The sequence below is a fragment of the Narcine bancroftii genome, chromosome 2, assembly GCF_036971445.1.
Source record: "Narcine bancroftii isolate sNarBan1 chromosome 2, sNarBan1.hap1, whole genome shotgun sequence".
Classification (NCBI taxonomy): Eukaryota; Metazoa; Chordata; class Chondrichthyes; order Torpediniformes; family Narcinidae; genus Narcine; species Narcine bancroftii.
This window is the reverse complement of record NC_091470.1, coordinates 19,148,095-19,173,820: the sequence shown is the minus strand read 5'-3', so window position 1 is coordinate 19,173,820 and position 25,726 is coordinate 19,148,095. Positions and strand designations below refer to the sequence as shown.

At 44.3% G+C, this 25,726-nt stretch overlaps 1 protein-coding gene, 1 long non-coding RNA gene and 1 other non-coding gene across 8 annotated transcripts in view; 1 reads left to right on the top strand and 2 right to left on the bottom strand.

Moving 5' to 3' along the window:
- Window positions 1–2,092, bottom strand: part of LOC138753251 (uncharacterized) — a 70,822-nt gene extending 68,730 nt beyond the window's left edge. The window contains exon 1 of the long non-coding RNA XR_011351061.1: window positions 2,001–2,092. This is a non-coding gene — a long non-coding RNA (uncharacterized lncRNA). The remainder of the gene's footprint in view (window positions 1–2,000) is intronic.
- adck1 (aarF domain containing kinase 1) overlaps window positions 1–25,726 on the top strand; it is a 650,404-nt gene that overhangs the window by 434,912 nt on the left and 189,766 nt on the right. The window lies entirely within an intron of this gene.
- LOC138755957 (U6 spliceosomal RNA) lies at window positions 11,729–11,835 on the bottom strand. The gene has a single exon (XR_011352653.1). It is a non-coding gene; the product is annotated as a U6 spliceosomal RNA (small nuclear RNA).

The following is a 25,726-nucleotide window of genomic DNA, read 5'->3' as shown; positions in this document are numbered from 1 at the left end:
GCAATGGGCAGGGACTGTGCCTGGACAGACAGAACTGCTGCGGAGACCACAGACGATCTCATTCGGGATGCCTATGTGGCTGGGGTTCGATCGAATAAGGTGAGGCAGTGCCTGCTAGAGCACGGGGGAGAAAACCTAGAGGACGTGATCCAGATCGCAGAGACGATGGAGTCTGCGGTCTTAAGTATGGACATGTACTCTCGGGGCTGGACCCCACACTCTGATGTGAGTAGGATGCCCTCCCTCTACCCTACTACTGCTGCTACGCTGCCCGATAAAGCCCCAAAGTGTTATTTCTGCGGGAAGAACAAGCACAGCAGGTCCCAGTGCCTGGCGAGAAAAGCTAGGTGCCAGAAGTGCCTTAAAAATGGCCACTTTGCTGCAGTCTGTCGCTCCAAAATGGGCGGCATCAAACACAGTGCCTTGTGTGAAGCCAAATCGCCATTCTCCATTTCAAACACTTCTTCCTCAGAGCTCTCGTCCAATGAGAGCGAGGACTCCACCGCGCAGCAGTGCCTGATGTCACGGGGCAGAAGCCGAGCGCGCAAGGTACAACTCACCCTCACCGCAATGACATTCACCCTAACGTCCGACCAGGCCCCAGTCCTGACCTCAACGCCCGCAGCCGCTGCCGACCAGGGACCTGCTGCCGTCGGCACCGCCAACCAAGAACCCGCTGCCGCCTCTTTCGACGCGCATTACACTGTGCAATGTGATTAGCTATATTACGGGATTTAAAAAATCCTGCTCATGGGTTGTGGGCTATTGATGTCGTTGCGATGTCATTGCCCGCCCCTTCGCAGCCGTTTTCAGAGGTATTTCCTTCACGGAGGAGGAGGAGAGAGTTGCTCCACCTCTGAGACTAACCTCCCCAGGAGATCGGACTTCGCCACATGAATCCACCCTTGGAGCTTTCAACAAGTTAAGTTAAGTGATGTAAAGGCGGAGAATATCCACCTTATGAATCAGCCTACGAAGATGAACATTGTCACATGCTTTACTAAAGTACATTTACACCAGTCATTCTCAACCCTTTTTTTGACTATGGCTCCCTTAGGACTCTGCTCAAAAGTTTGGGTCCCCTTTCCTGTGAAGCATTCAAGTTTAGTTGGTTTCTTCCGTATTTCTGTCCCGCCAATAACATAAGAAACATAAAAAATATTTTATGATTTCTGTCCATGGTCCCTCTTAAATGTGCTGTGGCTCCCAGGCCGGGTGTACTCCCCTGTTGAGAATGGCTGATGGAGACAACATCCATTGCCCTACCCTCATCAACCATCTTTGTCATCTCTTCAAAAAACAAATTGGTAAGACATGATTGCCCCTCACAAAGCCATGTTGACTATGCCTAATCTAATTAACCATGACTTTCCAAGTGTGTATAAATCCTATCTCTAAGTGTCATTTCCCTACCACAAATGTGAGGTTCATTGCCGTGTAATTTCCTGGATCATCCTTTTTTCCCCTTTTAGAACAAATGTACAATATTCGTTACTCTCCAGACCTCTGGGACCTCTCCTGTTTCTAGTGAGGATGCAAAAATCTTTGTCGTGGCCCCAGCATTCTCTACACCTGCCACTTTCAATAACCGGTGATGTGTCCCATCAGGCCCCAGGGTCTTGTCCATCTTAATTCTCCCTAATGACCTAACACCACCCCTTTCTTGACCTCAAAATGGCCTAACACATGAGCATCCTTCACATCCGTCTCATTGTCCATGCCCTTCTTGGTAAACACGTGTGCAAAGTGCTCATTGAGTACCTTGCTAGTCATCCACTTGCTTTTGATGTAAGTATAAAATCCCTTGAGATTTTTTTGATCCCGCTGACCAAGGACATCTCATAGCTCCTTTTGACCATCCTAACACCTTGCTCATGATCTTTCCTAAGGCCTTTATATTCCCCAGGGCCTTTTCTGATCGTAGCTTCCTGAACCTTACAAATGCCTCCAATTTTTTCTTGAACATGTGCATGGCCTTTCTTGTAACTCAGTTCTCTTACCTCATCCTACCTTTCCACTGGAAGATGCAAGTCTTGGACACTAATTAGTTGGTTCTTAAACAACTGCCATTTCAGTTGCGTGCTTGCCCGATAACAGCTGCTCCCCTATTAACTTCCACAAACTCAAAAGGCCAAATGCTGTGGCTACCAGAAACTGGAATTAAAAGAAGGAAGTGTTGGAAACTCTCAATCAGAAAGAAACCAGGTCAGTGCTTAAAAACAAGTGAAGATCTTGCAGCAACAATCTGCGTTGGTGGCACGAGTTAGCAAGGCAGTTAGTTCAACGCTGTTACAGCAGTGACCAGTGTTCAAATCTGGTGCTGTCCGTAGGAATTTGTACATTCACCCCATGCCATGTGGGTTTCCTTTGGGTGCTCTGGTTTCCTTCCACCCTTCAAAACATTGGGTGTAATTGGGCGGCGTGGGCTCGAGGACTAAAAGGGCCTGTAAAATGCTGTATGTCTACATTGATGCAGCACATTTAACATGTTTAATCACCCTCAGGCATTTGCAGAAATGGCTGCACCATTTCATCAGATGCAAGGATCGACAATGAGATAGACAACAGACTCGCCAAGGCAAATAGCGCCTTTGGAAGACTACACAAAAGAGTCTGGAAAAACAACCAACTGAAAAACCTCACAAAGATAAGCGTATACAGAGCCGTTGTCATACCCACACTCCTGTTCGGCTCCGAATCATGGGTCCTCTACCGGCACCACCTACGGCTCCTAGAACGCTTCCACCAGCGTTGTCTCCGCTCCATCCTCAACATCCATTGGAGCGCTTTCATCCCTAACGTCGAAGTACTCGAGATGGCAGAGGTCGACAGCATCGAGTCCACGCTGCTGAAGATCCAGCTGCGCTGGATGGGTCACGTCTCCAGAATGGAGGACCATCGCCTTCCCAAGATCGTGTTATATGGCGAGCTCTCCACTGGCCACCGTGACAGAGGTGCACCAAAGAAAAGGTACAAGGACTGCCTAAAGAAATCTCTTGGTGCCTGCCACATTGACCACCGCCAGTGGGCTGATAACGCCTCAAACCGTGCATCTTGGCGCCTCACAGTTCGGCGGGCAGCAACCTCCTTTGAAGAAGACCGCAGAGCCCACCTCACTGACAAAAGGCAAAGGAGGAAAAACCCAACCCACCAATTTTCCCCTGCAACCGCTGCAACCGTGTCTGCCTGTCCCGCATCGGACTGGTCAGCCACAAACGAGCCTGCAGCTGACGTGGACTTTTTACCCCCTCCATAAATCTTCGTCCGCGAAGCCAAGCCAAAGAAGAATCGAGTAATCTTTGATACTGAGCCAGGTGAAGAGGTATTATAGAAAGTGACCCAAAACCTGGTTAGTTCTAGGCCTTAAGGCAGATTATAAAGAGGAAAGAGAGGTTGATGATAGTCATCAGCGATAAAGTAATTAAAAGTGAGGAATGTAATGACTCACTGGATCAAGAGTTGTTTAACCAGAAAATCTCTTGATCGAACACTGAGCTGAAGATGATTACAGGGAAGTCATAGCAAGGCCAAGGAGACATTTGAAAGCCTGGGTGTGAATTTTAATGTTATCGCCCCAATTTTTCTTTTTGCTCAGTACTCCATAGGTTCTTCAAATGTGATCATTGCCAGTAGAGAGATTCACAAGTACTAGAAAGAGGGAAAAGAGTTTCCCTCCGTGCAGTGTCATTTGCTTGTGGTCAATGCATTGTTAGGTTCATCTTGGGATCTTGGAGGGTGAGCACTTGGGGAGTAGTGGAGAAATGCCTGAAGCCTGTGTTGACATCCTGAGTTTCTAACGTGCCATTTCAGTGCAATTTCTCGGTTTGTCTATCTGATTATGAGCACCATTTTCAGACTTTGGCAGTTCAAAACAGTAAAATTCCAGCAGCCCAACGTCTAAATCTTTTCCATCTTTTTTGTAGGCCGCACAATGTTCACGGCAACAGTTTTGTGTGTTGACATCCAATGGCACAACTCTTCTTTAATAATAAGATGACTGTCCCAGCCCAGAATGGGAATCATGGCAGCCTGGTCTCAAGTTGTAATAGGGTCTACTGTTGCAAATGTAATAATGTTGTTTTTTACAAGCTTTAATGGTGTCAACAATTGCCCCAACTGTAATGGTGTCAATGGTTCCCTCACCTTTTATAGTGTCCACTAATGCCTCAACCATTATGATGTGAACTGGTGCCTGAGCTATAATTGTCTGTGGCAGCTTCAACTGTGCTGATGTCAACTGTTGTCTCAGCTGGAACCCTCTCAGCCTGCAACAGTAGTCATAACCTCAACTGTTACTCCAGCTACAAAGGGTTGAATGTTCCCTCAGCTGTCATAGATCATCTGTTATCTCAGTCAGCACCATCCCAATTACATTGTCACCTTTTGCATTGTCAGCTATTGTCTCATCTGTAAAACGGAGAATGTGATGTCAGTTGAAATATTGCTTGTCAAATTTCATAGCCTTTAGAGAATTTAAATTCATGGCCTAAATAATTTTGGATATATAAGAATATGGCGATCATGAAGCTACTCGGTCAGGAGTTGCCAAACTGCAGCCTATGAGCCACATGCGGCTTTGGCATGTAATGTGTGGCTCGGGGAAATACGTTGGCTGAGACCATAGAACCATAGAACACTACAGCACAGAAACAAGCCCCTTCAGCCCTTCTCGTCTGTGCTGAACTTTTTTTTGCCTACTCCCACTGACCTGCACCCAGCCCACCATACCTCTTTCATTCATGTACCTGTCCAAATTCCTCTTTAATGTTCAAATTGACCCTATGTTCACCACCTCAGCTGGAAGCTTGTTCCACACTCCCACCACTCTCTGTGTGAAGAATTTCCCCCTCATGTTCCCCCTAAACTTTTCCCCTTTGACTCTTAACCCATGTCCTCTGGTTTGTATCTGTCTATCCCCTTCATAATTTTAAATACCTCTATCAAATCTCCCCTCATTCTTCTACATTCCAAGGAATAAAGTCTTAACCTGTTTAATATAGGTACATAATCCTTTATCCGGACATCTAAAATCCAGAAAGCTCCAAAATCCGGCAAGTGGGGACAGAGACGGCAGCGTGAGTCAGGCAGGCAAGAGACCAGCAGCGTGAATCGGGCGGGTGGTGGGGGGGGAGATCAGCAGCACGAGTCGGGCAGGCGAGGGGGAGAGACCGGCAGCGTGAGTCGGCTGCACAATTCGGGTGGGCTTAAATCTGGCTTTCCAAAATCTGGAAAAGTCCAAAATTCGGAACACACTGTTCCCCAAGGGTTCCAGATAAAGGATTGTGTACCTGTATTTCCCTGTAACTCAGTTCCTAAAGGATGGGCAACATCCTAGTAAATCTTCTATGCACTCTTCTATCTTATTCATATCTTTCCTGTAGTTAGGTGACCAAAATTGAACACAATACTCCAAATTTGGCCTCACCAATATCTTATACAATTTTACCATAACATCCCATACTTAATACTTTGATTTATATCAGCCATTATGCCAAAAGTTCTCTTTACAACCCCATCCATCTGTGATACCACTTTCTGGGAATTATCTACTATATCTATATTCCCAGATCTCTCTGTTCTACAGCACTCCTCAGTGTCCTACCATTCACCATGTATGTCCTTTCTTGGTTTGTCCTTCCAAAATGCAGCATTAAATTCCATCTGCCATTTTTCAGCCCATTTTTCCAGCTGGTCCAGATTCCTCTGCAAGTTTTGAAAACCTTCTTTGCTGTCCACAACGCCTCCAATCTTAGTGTCACCTGCAAACTTGCTGATCCAATTTACCCCATTATCATCCAGATCATGAGCATAGATTGCAAACAACAATGATCCCAGCACGGATCCCTGAGGCACACCACTAGTCACAGGAAGCAATCATCCATCACTACTCTCTGGCTTCTCCTGTCCAGCCTTTGTCAACTCCAGTTCACTACTTCACCATGAATACCAAGTGTCTGAACATTCCTGACTAACCTCCAATGTGGGATCTTGTCAAAGACAACAGCCACAGCCTTTCCTTCATCAACTTTCCTAGTAACCTCCTCAAAAAATTATAAGACTGGTTAAACACGACCTACCACACACAAAGCCATTTTCACTATCCCTAATCAGTTTCTGGCTTTCTAAATAATTGTATATCCGATCTCTTAGAACACCTTCCAATAATTTGCCTACTACTGACTTTAGGCTCACCAGCCTATCATTTTTGGAGCCTTTATTAAACAATGGAACACGTGTTACCCTCCAATCCACCAGCATCACCCCCGTGGCTAAGGACATTTTAAATATATCTGTCAGAGCACTTGCAATTTCTACGCTAGCCTCCCTCAAGGTCCGAGGAAATATCTTGTCAGGCTCTGGGGATTTATCCACCCTTATTTCCTTTACGACAGCAAACACATCCTCCTCTTTATTCTGTATAGGTTCCATGATTTCACAGCTTGTTTTCTCTGCTTAACTTGACTGTGTTTTGATCCCCCTGGTCCATTCTCTCCCCACTTACATCTGGGACATATCACACTCCCTCCATCATTTCAACAACTTGCAGTTCCCTGAACTTGATTGCCTCATATTTTTCCATGGACATCCAATCCCACATCTCCATTCCCTATACTGAAGGCCTCAGAGCCCTTTGTTTCTTTCTGGACAATAGAACCAACCAGTCCCTCTCCACCTTCACCCTCCCTGGCTGGCAGAACTTGATGCATTGCACTTTCTCCAGCTTAAAGGAGTAGCCATGGGTACCCGCATGGGCCCCAGCTATGGCTGCCTATTTGCTGGCTATGTGGAGCAATCCATGCTACAAACCTACACAGGCAAGGCCCCTCAACTCTTCCTCCACTATATCGATGACTACTTTGGTGCTGCCTCATGTACTAATGATGAGTTTGACTTCATCCACTTTGCTGCCATCTTCCACCCTGACATCTCTAGCAACACTCTCCCTTTCCTCTATCTCTCTGTCTCCATCTCAGGAGACAAACAGAGGCATCTTCTATAAGCCCACCAACTCCCACAGCTACCTCAACTACACCTCTTCCCACCTGGTTTCCTGTAAGGATCCCATTCTTTTAATTCCTCTGAATCTGCCGCATCAGCATCCAAGATGAGGACTTCAATGCCAGATCATCAGCGATGTCGTCCTTCTTCAAACAGCATGTCTTTCCCTCTTTCACCATTAACTCTGCAGTCACCTGTATATCCTCCATTACCCACACATTTGTCCTGGCCTCCTCTCCCGCCAAGCGCAACAAGGACAGGATTCCTCTAGTCCTCACCTGCTATCCCACCAGCCTCTGCATCCAACACATCCTCCTCCGCCATTTCCGCCACCTACTATGTAATCCCACGACCAGACACATATTCCCCTCTCCACCTTCCTCAGGGGCTGCTCCCTTTGTGACTCCCTTGTCCTCTCCTCCCTCCCCACCAATTGTCCCCTTGGGACTACCCCTGAGACCGCAGGAGATGCTCCACTTCCACCCACACCTCCTCCTTCAACACCATTTGGGGGCCCCAAACAGTCCTTCCAAGAGAAGCAAAATTTCACTTGTGAATCTTCCGGGTCATCTACTGCATCCTGTGCTCCCGCTGTGGTCTCCTCTACATCGGAGAGACTGGATACAGACTGGGAGATCACTTTGTTGAGCAACTTGGCTCTGTCCGCCCCAATAGGGTGGATCTCCCAATGGCCGCCCATTTCAATTCTTCATCTCATTCCCTTGGCATTAATATCAACTTCTGATTTTGTTAAAACTCCATTGTTTGAAGTTTGAAACTCTCTGGTATATACTGCTTCTACTTCAGCAATATATCTTTAAACATTAAAACATTAAACATTAAAACATTACAGCACTGTACAAGCTCTTCGGCCCTCCATGTTGTGCCGAACCATATAAAAGTGCTAAACCCTCCCTACCCTATAAACCTCTACTTTCCTTTTGTCCATGTGCCTATTTAATAGCCTTTTAAAGGCTCCTAATGTTTCAGCCTCCACCACCCCTCCTGGCAAGGCATTCCAGGCCTCAACAACTCTCTGTGTAAAAACCCCTGATCTCTCCTTGAGATGCTGAAAAGACCAACTGAGTTCCTCCAGCATTTTGGTGCTTTTACAGCGTTTGCAGCCTATCGTGTTTCACTCAGTGCCAGATCCGAAGCCGGGTTTGCTGGCACTGTAATGGTGTTGCACCGACTGCTTATTTGCAGGTTTGCAGGCAATGACCCCCAACAAGCCTCAAATGAATTAATGGCATTTTGCGTGTGTTTCTTTGAGGTGACAAGTGAGTCCTTCCTCACTGGCATTGCAGTGCTTCCTCTATGTCAATGTGGTCTGTAGAATTTTTTCTTGAGAGAGCTGTGTAATTGGAGCTTTGTGTTAAGTCACCTTATTACAGGAAGGATGTAGATGCTTTAGAGAGGATGCAGAGGTGATTTACCAGGATGTTGCCTGAGTTGGAGAACATGTCTTAAGATTGAAGAGCTTGGTCTTTTCCCTTTGGAGCGATGAAGGATGAGAGGTCACTTAATGGTGGTATATAAGATTTTGAGGGGCTTAGATAGGCTGAAGAGCCAGTACTTTTTCCCTGGGGCAATCATAACATCTGTTTCAGGTGAATGGAGGAAAGTTTAGGGCAGACATCAGGGTTGTGATTTTTGCACAGAGAGTGGTGGGTACCTGGAATGCATTGCTGGGATGATGGAGGCTGGTACAATAGGGGCATTCAAAACACTCTTTGATAGACACATGGATGTCAGAAAAATAGAAGATTATGGGCTTGAGGGAGGGAATGATTAGATTGTGTTGGAGTAGGTTTCCATAGGTCACACACAACATTGTGGCTGAGGGGCTATAATGATCCATGTTCTTTGATAAAGTTGGTTTATCATTGCATCAATTAGACCAATTGTTCTCCTGGTTCCCCATGCTCAAGCCTATCTAGAACATTGATAGGCTTGTCAATCACACAGTTTCAGGATCTGCAACTGCCACCTTCAGAAAGCTCTCATGGTTCTTAATGACACTTTTGCTCCTATTGCCAATACCTTGATTTTAAGTCACAGGATTGGGAAACTGTGAAATCTGTTATTAATACTCATAGTTGTTTCAGTAAGATAACCCATCACAATTCCTAACCGACTGTGTGGTATGAGATGGATTGATGCAAACCTAGAATCTTTGGCACAGGAAGGCATTTGGCCCATCAAATCCATGTGGTTCCCGCAGACCAATTTATTTGACTCCCACCTCCCTGCACTTTCCTCATAGTTCAGTAAATTTGGGGACACGAGAGACTGCAGAATTTGGAATCTGGAGCAAATATCAAGGTTGAGGAGGAACTCAGCAGGTCAAGCAGCATCTGTGGTGGGGGAGGGGGTGAGGAGGGGAAGCAGAAGGAATTATCGATGTTTCTGTTCTAAACCCTCCATCAGGAATGAGAGTGGAGAGAGAAGAGAGCCATTTTAAAGAGAAGGGGCAAAGAATTGCGGGCAGTGGGAGAAGGAGAGGGTGAGGATGGAGAGAACTGCTGGAGGATTGTAAGTGGTGACACGGAGGCTCCAGGGAATCTGGTAAGGAAGGTGATATGGTGGGGGAAATGTGTGGATAGAAAGGGGAAAAATAAGCAATGAGGATGGGGGAAAGAGAACAAAAATATGAGTCTGGAGTTGGATTGGAAGGAGAGAGGGTTACCTGAAATTGGAGAAAGCAGTGCTATTTCCATTAGGTTGTGGACTACCCAGGGGGAACATGAGGTGTTGTTTTCCTAGTTTGTGTTGAGCCTTACCTTGGCAGTAAGGGTAGACAGGTCAGCGAGGGAATGGGAAAAGGAGTTGAAATGCCAAGTGTTACCACTTACTGGTCATGCAAAAAAAACTACATAGCGTAAACAGGTAAACAAATAAAGAACTGAAAACAGATAACGAATGTAAACAAACTGACTGCAATACAGAGAGAATTTGAAAAACTCAATAAAGAGCACAAGAGCCCTTAAACAAGTCCCTGATTGAGTTTGTCGTTGATGGTGGAGGGGTAGCAGCTGTTTCTGAACCTGGGGGTGCAAGGCTTGTGGCACCTAGACCTCTTTCCTGATGGCAGCAGCGAGAAAAGAGCGTATGCACATCTGTAGAAATTTGCAAGGATTTGGTGTTATACCAAACCTTCACAAACTCCTGAGGAACTAAAGACATTGACATGTTTTCTTCACAATGCCATTGTTATGTCCAGAAAAGCTCTTCTGACATAGGGACTCCCAAGAACTTAAATTTGCTCACCCTCTCGACCTCTGATCCCCCGATGAATACTGGATTGTATACCTCTGGCTTTCCCTTCCTGAACTCAATTATCAGCTCCTTAACTTTGGGGACATTGAGTGCAATGTTGTCGTTGGTGCACTATTCAGCCAAGTTTACAGTCTTCCTCTTGTATGCTGACTTATCATCTTTCTGTATACAACCTACTACTGTTGTATTGTGGGCATATTTGTAGATGGTATTATTGTCATATCAAACCACACAGTCGTAGGTGTAAAATGAATAGAGTAGGGGACTAAGAACAGCTCTGTGGTGCTCTGCTACTGATGGAGATTGTGGAGATGTTCTTACCAATCCTCAGTGATTGTGGTCTGGAGGTGAGGAAATCACAGTGGGGTGTTGAGTCCCAGGGCTTGGAGTTTACTGATCAGTTTTGAGTGGATAATGGTGTTGAATGCCGAACTGTAGTTGATAAAGAGCATTCTGATGAATGCATCTTTACTGTCCAGGTGTTCCAGTGTAGAGCCAGTGAAATGGCAATCACCATAGACCTGTTGCTAAGATAAACAAACTAGAATGTATCCATGTCACTGCTCAGACAGGAGCTGATATGCTTTAACAGCAGCATTTCAAAACACTTCATCACTGTTGATGTAAGTGTCACTGGTCGATAGTCATTAAGGCATACTTTCTGGGCACCAGAATTATTGACACCAGTTTGAACAGGAGGGGCTGAGCACGCAGCCCTGAGATGCTCCAGTGCTCAGAGTGACAGTGCTTTACATTTTGCTGGACAGACGGTGGTCTTTCAGTTATAAGGTCCAGGATTCAATTACAGTAAGGGGTGTTGAGTCCCAGCGAGAACAGCTTCTCCACCAGCCTCTGGGGAGCAATCGTATTAAGCACCGAGCTTAATGGTGCACATGGCATCATTCTCCAGGTGGGCCAGGATGGAATGAAGCAACAAGGCTATAGTATTGTCTGTGAAATAGTTACTTCTATAAGGGAATTGAAAAGGGTCCAGCATCTCCAGGTGGTATGCTTCAAACACACGAAGCATTTCATAATGGTGGAGGTCAGTGCCACAGGGTGGTAGTCATTGAGGCCTGTTATTGTTGTCCTCTTGGCTATCAGGATGATGGTGGCTGTCTTGAAACCTGCAGGAACGAGGGACTGAAGCAATGAGGCATTGAAGATGTCCATGAATCCCTCCATCAATTGGTGTGCGCAGTCGTTCAATACTCAACCAGGTCTGTGGTCTGGTCCCGCCACCTTGTAGGGGTTCACCTTGGATAGGGTTCTCCTCACCTTGGCTGCGGCTATGCAAGGGGCCCGTTCATTGGGGGGGACAAAGAGCCATATTTGGCATGATCCTGGTCTTCTCATCAAACCATGCATAGAAGGTATTCTGTTTGTCTGAAAGGGAGGTGTCATTGTCCTCAATTCGCAAGGTTGACTTTTTTTTAATCCTTTTTTTTTTAAAAATATGCAATGCTTCATGAATTTGTGTGTCATCCTTGCACAGGGCCCATGCTAATCTTCTCTGTATCGTTCCAATTTTAGTATAGGTGCTGTCGAAGCGAGCACGCAAGGCTGTCTTGAGACAAGATACTTTAGCCAGGGGGAGCACTTCATTACATCGAGTTTGTCTAACTTTGTCAGAATAGTGTAAATTCCAAGCAGATCCCCTCTCATTCTTCCAAACACTTGTGAATACAAACCCTGTCAACCTAATCTCTCCCCATTCACCACTATTCCAGGAATCAATCTGACCTAAGTAAAACACAAAATTCTGCAGAGACTGTGGTTGAAGTGAAAACACAATGCTGGAGAAACTCAGCAGGTCAAGCAGTGCACTTGATAAAGGTACATTACCAACATTTTGGGCTTGAGCCCTTCATCGAGGTATGAACAAAACTCGGCAGGCAAATGGTAGGGGGGAGGTGGGTAGGTTCAGGGGAGGAGCATGGTCCCAAAGGCAGGAGGTAATAGGTGGATAAGGGAGGGAGGGAATATTCCCCAGAGGCTGGTAGAGAAGCTGTCCTCGCTGGGACTCAACACCCCTCTATGTCAGTCTGACCTTCTGCCTTTCCAATCCCCCTTTGAAAAATGCAGCTACTGAAAATCTGAAACAAAAATTGACAACAGTGGAAATATACAGCAGGCTGAGCAGCATCTGCGGAGCAGTTTCTCTCTCTCTCTCCACTGTCACTGTCCAATCTGCAGTGTTTCCATCATTGTCTGTTTTCATTCCCCTTTGAAAACCCTGGTTGATTCTATCCACAGAAGCAGTCAGTTACAGATGATAATAATTCTGAAAAATTATTTTCCTCATATCCCCCCAACACTCAGCAGACGAAACAATTTTTGTGAAGGTCCTGGTCTTTAAACCTCCCACTATGAGGACAGCTTCCTTTTATTTATCTATATAAGTTCTTCATGGTCTTGTAGGAGTCAATAATATCTTCTCTGCTTCAAAGAGACCAGGTCTGATGTAGACGGAGTATGAATTGCTGCTTCTGTAAGTAGATAACGGAAGTAAACCTATCAATTTAAGGTCCTGATTTGAAAGCAATAACTAACAGCTCTATCTGGTTCACAGTACATCTAAAACGTACCACGAGGTACAATCATTTCCTAAAGGTACACTTAGACTCTTATAAGTTGCTTCCCCTATCTAAAAATACAGAAAACCTATCTGCACCATTTGATATCTGCATATTGAAATTATACAATCAACTACTGGCACCAATGTATTGTGGCAAGTTTTACAAACTACAGATTTACTCATTTTCTTGACCTCATTGTTCATTGCACACTCCACTGAAAGCTGCATTTTAATATTTCTAAAATAAACTCTCCAGATGTCGAGAGTTCTACTAGATCACTTCTCCAGAAAAACCTCATTGCTTCAGCATAATTGTATTCAAAACTGTGAAGATTACACCACAGTACAGGCCCTTCAGCCAATTATGTTGTGCTGACCTTGTTATAAGCACATATTTCATTTAGTAACCACACTTTAAGGGTTAACACAAGCTGAAAACATTCCATAACAAAACCTTTTCACAGCAAAATCATCCACATCTTGTGGTCAAACAGAAGGCTCTGTCAAATAGCAGCCATAAATAGAGTTAATGGTCTCAATTAAGAACTAGAACAATGGATTGTATACTCAAGGAAAAGACATCCGGGAGAAAGAAGTCATATGATTATGACTCATGTTTTTGGGAAATTGAAACAGAAACTGAAAATCAGTATTGATCAAGCAAGTCATGTGATTGAGACACTTGAAGAAGCAAGATTGATAATAAGTAACCAGATATCTGCAAGAGACAGAGGAGTGAAGGACCTTGTGTGAGATGGACACTTCTGCTGTTTTCTCTCTGTCAGGGGAAAAGAGTGATCTACTGTGACCATTGTAATGGTCATTTTGGATGACCCATATTTGGGTAAAAGAAGTGTATGTTGTGTTTTATATTCTATATAGATTTGATTTTGGGAGATAAATCAGGGCAGGTTTTTTTTAGTGTAGGTCACATACTTCAAAACAGATTTCATTTAAAATACACAAGCTAGATAGGCCGGCTCTGAATGCCTTTGCAAAAACGTTGAAGAGTGCCCAAAGGACTTCGCTAATGGATTGTTGTTTTCAAAAGCAACAGATGAAAGAACTTGTCAGAGTTGCAGTATGTCTGAGTGCAGCTTACTGCTCTAAGGGGTCATTTGCAAGCAGAGAGAGTCAAACAGGTTTTTCTCTGAGTGAGAGAGAGAGAATTCAGTTCAGCAGCAGCAGCTGGGACTGGAACAGGACAAGCTGGCAAGCTTGTGGAAAACCCCATTTTGAAGATGGGTTGTGAGTTCTTAGTTCAGCCTGGTCAAAGCCCTTGTGGTCCATAGAAGAGGAGCAGGCTGGCTGTCTAGTATTTCACTTGAAATAAGAAAATTAAAAAGGAACTCTGTGGTGACCTGAAAAAAGAGGTTATCATCTGCAAAACCCTGATGGGGCAAGTTTCTTCGGCAAGACACTGAAGTGGCTGATTAAAATGGATGTTTGTGTCCAGGAACAACAAATCTTTCTCTGAAAACTGACAAGAATCTTTTATGTTTCAAGCACCAAACTTCATAAATGTTAAATTCTGCACATAGTATAAAAATTGCCTGCAACCATTGAACTTGGAGGAGTGAGAAGTGAGATGGGACTGTGAATCACAGAACTTTTCTAAACTTACACACACATTACATACACGTGCGCTTAGAATTAGAAGGGGGTTAAGTTAGGTTAGTTAAGTTAATAGTAATAAGTTAAAGTTTGATTTTGTTTTCATGTTTAAAGATAATTAAAAGCAACTTTTGTTGAAGTAACTATTTGTATTGGTGGCTATCTATTGCTGCTGGGTTTTGGGGTCCTCTTGGCTCATAACAGAAGCAAGAATATTCTTGCATTTGGATCATGACCATTTTGATGGTCATTTTGTCTGACCCTTGCTTGGTTCTTTGGAAGCATCATGGAAGTCACACATTTTGTTTCCCCTATGAAAAGAAGAGGGGAGTTGTGACAATCATTCATATGAAAGAACACTTCTCTGGAAGCAACTCAACAAGATTCATGAGTTAAAGGCAGTCTGATGACTCTGTGCCTCACCTACTTCATAATGACTTCTGAACACCAGTTTAAAAGTTCTGAGTTTCAACACAGGAATTCTAAGACTAAGCTTTTGAATTAATTTTCCAGAATTGTACCTAAGCTGTAATGGTTTGGGTCATCCATTCCCACACATATACATATGCAAATTGTTGGGGTTAAGCTTAGATTTAAGTTTTGTTATATTATTAATAGTTATATATTTTAAAAATAACACTGTCTTGGTGAATTTCTATGGTTGCTGGTCTATGATGTTACAACCTATATAAACCTACTCAATAATCTAAACCTTCCCTACCTCACATCCATAACTCAGTAGCTCTCACATCTACTTTGATGAATTGCTCAGAGAGGTTGGTCATGGCCAGAATTAACTCAGACCTAAGTAAAGACTGAAACCCACTGTAATTTGTTTACCACCACAATCACTTCATTGACTCTCCACTCAGCCCTGGATCACCTAGACAACAACAACATGCACATCAGGCTGGTTTTCATCAATTACAGCTCAGCTTTCAACACCGTCACTCCCTTAGTACTGGTCACCAAGCTTCAAAACCTGGGCCTCTGTACCCCCCTCTGCAATTGGATTCTTCTCTTCTGATTCTGTTTTTCTTACATTTTCTTTGACATCATCTAGAAATATATCAAATAGTTTGAATAAAATTTAATGTGGAGTCTAATAACTTTAATCAACTGCTACAGTGGTTACAATAAATGATGATGAGTTCAAAGAAGAGGTACAAGGCTTGCCTAAAGAAATCTCTTGGTGCCTGCCCCATTGACCACCGCCAGTGGGCTGATCTCACCTCCAACCGTGCATCTTGACGCCTCACAGTTTGGCGGGCAGCAACCTCCTTGGAAGAAGACCGCAGAGCCCACCTCACTGTCAAAAGACAAAGGAGGAAAAACCCAACCCCCAGCCCCAACCCACCAATTTTCCCCTGCAACCGCTGCAACCGGGTCTGGCTGTCCCGCATTGGACTTGTCAGCCACAAACGAGCCTGCAGCTGACGTGGACGTTTACCCCTCCATAAATCTTCGTCCGCGAAGCCAAGCCAAAGATCCAAAGATTACACAATGTACATAAGCATTGAAACTCTCACTTGTTGTGGCCCAAGAGTTGCTTGTAAAGAAAAATATATCATGGTAAACTAATTGAATTAAATTAAAGAAAACAGTAAACCTGGAATAGGGATAGATGATAAATATTCACAGTGATCCTCTTGAACAAACAAAAGTGACTTGCAATCCTGCAGACAGTTCTTTGGTGTTGTCAGAACAGTCTATGATACATGTACCGAAGGGAGGTTCAAGAGTCTGATAGTTGTTGGAAAGAAACTGTTCTTGAGCCCAGAGGTGCTGGTTTTCAGGGTTAATTACTTCCTGTCTGAAGGTAGCAGTGAGAGGAGGTTATGGCCTGGGTGGTGGACATCCTTTATGTTATTGGCTACCTTCTGCTGTCTTCTGTGTTCTTGGGCTCTTGAATTACCAAACCAGGCTATGACGCAACCAGCAAGTTATGCACTTTCTTCAGTTTATTACTGGATGCCATGTCACTGCATTGGTCAATTCTATGTATTTGTGCCTCTCCTATCACACTAGCGTGGACACCAGGCATCTTTATTGCTGTCCCTTTTGAAGTCAGCTCTTATGATTCTATCTCTCTGAACCATTTCCTTACTTTTAACTCTGCCGTGATTGTCCTCAGCCTGCCTTGCCGAACTCTGGTTGTACTGTATTTGGCTGACATTAAAAATCCCCTGCCCACTCTGAAATCTGCACAGGATCGTCAAAGCTTTTGGACTGTCTCCACAATGCATTGCCATCCTCTCTTAAAGCATCCAGCTTAATTTGTGCTCGATTCAGGACTTCCAGCTTTTCTAAAAATAAACGGAATCTTACAATTATAAAATCAAAAGGCAGAATGTTGGAAATTTGAAAAAAAAACCCTGAAAATGCTGGAGATAATCGAAAGGTCAGGCAGCATCTGCGGTGACAGAAACCGAATTGATGTTCTAATGAAAGGCTGTTGAAGTGGAATATTAACTCTTTTTCTTGTAGTGTCATCTTCTAAGGATATAATCAATAATCCGTTGCCGCACACTTTTACTTCACAACTAATTTAAGGACTCTTGAAATGGCAAATTTGATTTCCTGAAGATTCTACAATTTGCACTCTCGACTGGTTCAATTAGATTATGGAGTGAAGCACAAAAGGCTGTAGACACTGTAATTGCAGTCAACACACTGAAATACTGAGGAACTCAGCCAGTCTTTTCAGGATGTATAGGATACAAAGATATGTTGCCGATGTTTCAGGCCTGAGCCTTTCTTCAAGAAAAATCAGTAAAGGCAGATTCAGATTTCAGATTTATTGTCAAAGTACATACGTGACATCACATATAACCCTGACATTTATTTTTCCTGTGGGTGCAGCAGAATTACAAAAATTAAATTGTACACAGCTTAACATGTGAACAAATAAAAACTGTAAAAAGATAACGAATGTAAACTTACCGTGGAATACAGAGAGAGCAAAGAAAATCAATAAAGTCCTTAAATGAGTCTCTGATTGAGTTCGTTGTTGAGGAATCTGATAATAGTGGATGGGTAGCAGCTGTTCCTGAAACTGGTGGTGCGAGGCTTGTGGCACCTAGACCTCTTTCCTGATGGCAGCAGTGAGAACAGAGCATGTTCTGGGTCTTTGATGATTTCTGCTGCCCTCTGATGCTAGCATTCCCTGGAGATGTACTCAATGGGGAGGGTTTTGCCTGTGATGTATTGGACGGTGTCCACTACCTTTTGGAGGGCTTTGCACTCAGGGGTATCGGTGTTCCCTTACCAGACCGTGATGCAGCCGGTCAGCACACTTTCCACCACACATCTATAGAAATTTGCCAAGGTTTCTGGTGTCATACCAAACCTCCGCAAACTCCTGAAGAAGTAGAGGTGCTGACTTGTTTTCTTCACAATGCCATTGGTGTATTAGGTCCAGAAAAGATCCTCCGAGATAGTTATTCCCAATAAACTAAATTTGCTCCCCCTCTCCACCTCTGAGCCCCCAATGATCAGATTATATACATCTGGCTTTCCTTTCCTGAAGTCAACAATCAGCTCCTTGGTTTTTGGTGACATTGAGTGCAAGGTTGTTAGTGCACCATCCAGCTAAGTTTTCAATCTCCATCCTGTATGCAGATTCATCCCCTTCCTTTATACAACCCACTACCGTGGTATCATCGGCAAATTTGTAGATGGTGTTATTGTCATACTGAGCTACACAGTCATACCTCTGGTACTGATGGAGATTGTGGAGGAGATGTTCTTGCCAATCTTCAGTGATGTGGTCTGGAGGAGAGAAAATCCATGATCTAATTACATTGTAGGGTGTTAACTCCCTGGTCTTGGAATTTGCTGATCAGTTTTGAGGAGATGATGGTGTTAAATGCCAAACTGCAGTCAATAAAGAGCGTCCTGATGAATGCATCTTTGCTGTTCAGGTGTACCAGGGCTTTGTATAGAGCCAGTGAGATGGCATCTGCCATGATAGACGAACTGGAATGAATCCATGTCACTGCTCAGACAGGAGCTGATCTGCTTCATCACCAGCCCTTCAAAAACACTTCATCATTGTTGATGTAAGTGCTGCTGGTCGATAGTCGTTAAGGCAGGTTACTACACTCTTCTTGGACGTGATTGAGACCTGTTTGAAACAGAAGCAGGATTTATCAGAAGTTTTCAGAATTCAGACAATGGGGGAGAGCTCTTCTTCCGAACTGCTTGCTTTAGTGTTTAAGTACAATCCCATTGTTCTGAGAAGTTGAGAAGGTCGGTCCTGGTCAATAACTTTGAACCAGAATATTAATAACACTGGACAACATTTTTTCCAAAAGGTTTGCTTCCTTCCTGAAACAAAATTGGGGATTATGATGTTCAAGCTGAACACAGAGATACTTTCAGATTTTCTATATCACATAGGAAGTGGGAAAAACATTAACGTTTATTGAATTAAGCACATCTAATCGTATCATGATGCTGGCACATTACGTTAGTTCAACTGACCTAAAAATGTTTGGCTGCTGAATCTCGTTGTACTCTGCATCTGATGCCACTTGTGTCCGTGTCCAGCAATAGTCAGCAACCATTGAAGGATTCCGGTAGCTCAGATGGTCGCAATATCCTAGTGACACCTTTCACCATGTTCTTCGCTGACTGCACGAAGATCATCAGGGAAGAAGACCAAGTGCGAATGCAGAAAATGGAGTTTCAATCACAATGATGCACTTCATGGTTTTGGATGCTTGAAGTAGACAAAATATGACAGGAAATCACAAAAATAGGTAAAAGCTAAAAAATTGTTCATGATAGGAGTTTTCTTTTACCAGGTCCAAACTCAAGCTGCATCTTCCTCTGGGGCTCCTCACTCTAATTTTCTGACTAGCTTGAACTTTGCTCTGTGGATGCGATTTGATGTTGTAACCAACTCCTTCTGCCCTCATAGACACAACTGTGCTTCCTCGATCCAAGTCTGTTAATCCATTATAATAGGAGATGCTCAAATGGAGCCATCTGTCTCTTCTAGAAACCCAAGAGTTTAGTTTCTCAAAGAATGCTTTCACCTCGTGTGCCCAACAGTATTTTGCTTTGCCTCTGTGCAGAGTGACTAAGATCTTTGGCGACTCAGGTGGGGCAATAGTGTGTGACATGTCCACTGGCAACCAAAGACCCTTTGTACCTGCAACGATGTGTCGGGAAGTCTTCAGTGCCCTCCACAACTTCCTCAAAGGTCCGGAAAAATCAACTTCCAAGAAACCTTTGTGTTTAAGCGTAAATCCACGTCAGGCTTTCAAGAAAGTGAAGAGAACTCTCACTGATGCCACTATTCTTGTACATCAGAGACCCATTGTCTTCCTGTCTCTGTCAACACCTTGGGAGCCATTTTGAAGCAACAAGTTAATGGCAGTTGGAGTCTGGCATTTTTTTCAGCCAAGCTGTCACCCACTCAGGTGAGGTACAGAATATTCAGATAAGAACTGACCTTGCCGTCAAGCATTTCCGTCATTTGTTGGAAGGCTTCACAACCATCTTTCGGACAAGCAGACAGCACTGTTCACTACAGGAAGTCCGCCACTTTGATTTCGTCCTGAAATTCTCCAGTGACATCAGGCACATCCGAGGGAAATTGAATCCTGTGGCTGATGTCCTATCCAGAAGTGGAGGCTTTGCACGCAGAAAGCATCTACCGTGCAAATGACGTGCAAACCAAGTGCCAGCCAACTTGGTTTGCACGTCATTTACCAACTGCTTCAGCAAGTATACAATGGCCCTTACTAAATTATCCATTGCCTGCCCAAAGGTTTTGTGATCTATCTGGGTGGAAAGACTGACACTGTATCTATTGACCATTTAAAACTAGCATATGTCAAGAACCAGCTGACTACAACACCTACTAAGCCAGTGAAACTGCAAGACCCCAGACCATCCCATCAACCACTACCAATGCTTCAGTACTATACCAAATCAGGCCGGACAATCATTCTACAAGGCTGTTATGTGGCAGGACTGATCCAGTCAATCGCCACCTTGTATTACTCAGAGTCTGAGGTAGGGGGGTTGGGGGTGGGGTTGTCATGACCGCATGCCCACGCGGGCTTTGCATATGACTGTTTGCCACTGGTGATACCCCAGAGGCAATGCTTGAGTGTGCACATGCGTGTGCACAATGGGAGCAAGTGTAGTGTCACTGTCAACTGTGAGCAAGGAGCAAATCAGGCGGCGAGGGAGTGTGGTGGAGAAGGGCAGGCTGGGACCTTTTTGGTAATGGTTGAAAATGGGGAATAAATAACACAAGCTTCTTTGCTGAACCAAATGGTGTGAATCTGCTTTATCTGTGTGCCTAGAGATTAGCAGTTCCCACAAGACCTGCTTAGTTCCTCCAACGGGCTTAAAGACAGTTTCTTCCTTCCAGCCTTCAGGCTCCTGAATGAACCCTGTAATAGTGCTCTCATGCTGCCTTTCCTTGGTTTTAATTGATCTCTCGTTCCAATCCTATTTTTTGTAAATTAATGCTTTTTACACACATATTTGTATACGAGAGATAACCTGTTAGTCTGTTCACAGAAGAACTCTTCTCAATGTACTTGGTACCTTGTGACAAATAAACTTAAACTTAAGATACCTTGATGAAGGGGTCAGGCCCGAAACGTTGGTTCTGTATCTTTATCTTGGCTATATAAAGGACACTGTTTGACCTGTTGAGTTTCTCCAGCCTTGTGGTTTTATTTATTCCCACTTTGTATGTTTGCTGTTTATTGTTGCCTCTCTTTAATGTCTTAGATTGTTTATTGCAGTCTGGATATTCCACACAGGTGTTGATTAGTTCTTGGGATTATTTGTGCCTGACCTTGTCATTGCAATTACAGCAGAATCAATCTTTAATATGTGTACATATATTTTATATTAACCAATACTTAAAAAGGTTACTTAACCAAGTAGATATGTCACTCTCCCACACAGCTGAGATCAGGAGACGTGAGAAGAGGTGGGAGCAGGAGTTCACTGATCTTGTCACAGTGGATCTAAAGTGCAACAAGAGATAATACATGATGATTGCGTGATATTGCTTGCGTTGCGGTGCCCTGGCCCCAGAGAAGTACTGGGTGCATTGATTGCTGAATTCTCGGTGGCAGACGTTCAGAGAAGTGCTGCTACCCTAGTTGGAGTACTGGGCCCTTTTAACACTCCTGTTACTAGGGATCAGGTAGTGTGGATTCCATCCCAGTAGCGTTGAACGACCAGACCTGGCTCAAACCCACCGCGGAATGTGGCTAGGGTTCACGCAGGGAAGTGTACGGTAGACGGTAAATGCCATTGCCTACCTAGCCTATTCTGTGCTGGGGGCCACTTAATTAATTGGGATGGGAAGCTAACTGAGGACTTGGTAAATAAAATCTGGTTAGTGAATGACAAAATGGCCTATAACACTGGGCCAGACAGCCCCTAGTGTCAGGTGACACTTAAAAGCACGAAAATTGCACCAGGCAGGCATGGACGCATGCAATTCAGTTCACCCTCTACCGATTATGTGTTAAAAGCACGAAAATTGCACAAGGCAGGCATGGATGCAATTCAGTTCACCTTCTACCGATTATGTGTTAAAACCACAAAAATTGCATCAGGCAGGCATGGACAGACGCAATTCAGTTCACCCTCTACCGATTATGTGTTAAAACCATGAAAATTGCACCCGGCAGGCATGGACGCAATTCAGTTCACCCTCTACCGATTATGTGTTAAAACCACAAAATTTGCACCAGGCAGGCATGGACGCAATTCAGTTCACCCTCAACCGATTATGTGTTAAAACCACGAAAATTGCACCAGGCAGGCATGGATGCAATTCAGTTCACCCTCTACCGATTATGTGTTAAAACCACGAAAATTGCACCAGGCAGGCATGGACGGACGTAATTCAGTTCACCCTCTACCGATTATGTGTTAAAACCATGAAAATTGCACCAGGCAGGCATGGACGCAATTCAGTTCACTTTCTACCGATTATGTGTTAAAACCACAAAATTTGCACCAGGCAGGCATGGACGCAATTCAGTTCACCCTCAACCGATTATGTGTTAAAACCACGAAAATTGCACCAGGCAGGCATGGATGCAATTCAGTTCACCCTCTACTGATTATGTGTTAAAACCACGAAAATTGCACCAGGCAGGCATGGACGGACGCAATTCAGTTCACCCTCTACCGATTATGTGTTAAAAGCACGAAAATTGCACCAGGCAGGCATGGATGGACGCAATTCAGTTCACCCTCTACCGATTATGTGTTTAAACCACGAAAATTGCACCAGGCAGGCATGGACGCAATTCAGTTCACCCTCTACCGATTATGTGTTTAAACCACGAAAATTGCACCAGGCAGGCATGGACGCAATTCATTTCGCCCTCTACCGATTATGTGTTAAAAGCACGAAAATTGCACTAGGCATGGATGGACGCAATTCAGTTCACCCTCTACCGATTATGTGTTAGAACCACGAAAATTGCATCAGGCAGGCATGGACGCAATTCATTTCACCCTCTACCGATTATGTGTTAAAAGCACGAAAATTGCACCAGGCATGGATGGACGCAATTCAGTTCACCCTCTACCGATTATGTGTTAGAACCACGAAAATTGCATCAGGCAGGCATGGAATGACGCAATTCAGTTCACCCTCTACCGATTATGTGTAAAATCCATGAAAATTGCACCAGGCAGGCATGGACGCAATTCAGTTCACCCTCTACCGATTATGTGTTTAGAACCACGAAAATTGCATCAGGCAGGCATGGAATGACGCAATTCAGTTCACCCTCTACCGATTATGTGTAAAATCCATGAAAATTGCACCAGGCAGGCATGGACGCAATTCAGTTCACCCTCTACCGATTATGTGTTAAAAGCACGAAAATTGCACCAGGCATGGATGGACGCAATTCAGTTCACCCTCTACCGATTATGTGCTAAAACCACGAAAATTGCATCAGGCAGGCATGGATGGACGCAATTCAGTTCACCCTCTACCGATTATGTGTAAAATCCATGAAAATTGCACCAGGCAGGCATGGACGGATGCAATTCAGTTCACTCTCTACCGATTATGTCTTAAAACCACGAAAATTGCACCAGGCAGGCATGGATGGATGCAATTCAGTTCACCCTCTACCGATTATGTCTTAAAACCACGAAAATTGCACCAGGCAGGCATGGACGCAATTCAGTTCACCCTCTACCCATTATGTGTTAAAAGCACGAAAATTGCACCAGGCAGGCATGGACGGATGCAATTCAGTTCACCCTCTACCGATTATGTCTTAAAACCATGAAAATTGCACCAGGCAGGCATGGACGTAATTCAGTTCACCCTCTACCCATTATGTGTTAAAAGCACGAAAATTGCACCAGGCAGGCTTGGACGCAATTCAGTTCACCCTCTACCGATTATGTGTTAAAAGCACGACAATTGCACCAGGCAGGCATGGACGCAATTCAGTTCACCCTCTACCAATTATGTGTTTTCAAAATAGCCTAATGCCTCGTTATCTAATTAGTGGCACGCATGAATGGAGTAATGAGATGCCCGCTGTCCCTACCTACTGTCTAGTCAAACCATAGCCAAGGGAACGGGCTTGGCAGAATCAGCGAGGAGAAGCAGGGCAACGGGCTGTTGGTGATTTGAGGCAAGGAACCCACGAAGGCTGCGGGCAACTGTGGTTAAAGGACTCACATCAGGCTGTGGATGGCTGGTGACTGGCTTAAGACTGCCTGAAGGGGCACCAGGTATTGGAACCAGGATGTTAGAGGGTGCCGAGGGCACTGAAGACTTTCTGATCATGTCGAAGGTTTGGACCTGGAGCTCGGTTGATGATGGTTTGGACTGAAGTCTGTGTTGGCTGCAGAGGCTGCGGCAGCATTGTAGGTGCATCCACGGACATCGGTGACTCTGAGGAGATTCTCTTTTGCTTCTCTTTCTCTGACTGTAAGTGGTGCCAGGCAAATTGTACTGATGACAAATCATATTGTCTGCCTTATGGTAGACTAAAGTAACTTTCGGATAAGATTACACCTGTTTTATTACATGACAATTAAAGAATCTTGGATCTTGAAAGTCCCTGCTAAGCTTGACTCTAGTCTGGCATTGTGAAGAGACATGAAAGGTGTAGAACATGTGGGAGACACTCCAGGTAAAATACCATCACTTGAGCTTGCTTCCAGATTCTTTAACCTAGGAAAACATTCTCTCTGTATCTTCCCGATTGACAACTCGATTTTGCGTGCTTGAGAGAGGTCAACTTTCATTCTTCTAAACTCAGTATAATTAGGATTGGCTCACTAAATCACTCTTCATATGGCAAGAGCCAACCTGGTGCATCTTCACTGCACTTCCTCCACAGCAAGCCTAATTTTTGGTAAAGAGATCAAAATTATACACATAACTCCATGTATGATCTCATCAAGAAATAAGGCGTCTTTACTCATGTACTCAAATATCTTGCCCATTCCTAATTTGAGGTGTGGGTGTCCCAGCTGCTGTTATGGAGGGAGTTCTGGGATTTTGATCCAGATGAGGGTGAAGGAATAGCCAGACATTTCCAAGCCAGGATGGTGGGTGGCTTGAAGGACAATTTCCAGGTGATGGTGCCACCCTTGTCCTTCCAATTGATAGAGGTTGTGTGCACCACTGCTGCTCTTGTGCAGCAGTGTCTGGATGTCTGGATGGGTGTCCATCAAGTGGGGTCTTAGGACTGTATTTGGAGTGTGCAGCTACACTCATCCAAGCAAGTGGACTATACTCCATCACAGTTCTGATGCGAGCCTTGGAGATGGTGCACAGGATTTGGGGAGTTGCACACTGCAGGATTCCTAGTCTCTGACCTGCTTACATAGATAGCCACACTGAGCCTGCACTTGTGTGATGCAAACATTACTTGCAACTTGCCACCTGTAAACCCAGTTTTGGATATTGTCCAGGTCCTGCTGCAGTTGGGTTGGGGAGGAGCTGTGAATGTTGCTGAACAGTGTGCAGTCATCATTAACCTACCTCTATATGACTTTACATCAACTCCCTGTCCTGATCCCCATATCCCTGAACACTGTGGTGGAGTTAGATCCCTAGAGAGGGGCTTAAAGCCAAAATTCTGAAGGGAGGAATGCTGCAGGTTCAACACTTATAAGATACGACATCTTATTCAGTTTGATTCTCTAGTCTTGGTTATCCCTTTGGACTAAGTGTTCTGAAAATGAGTCAATTTAGATTTACACAATTACCCTCCTAAT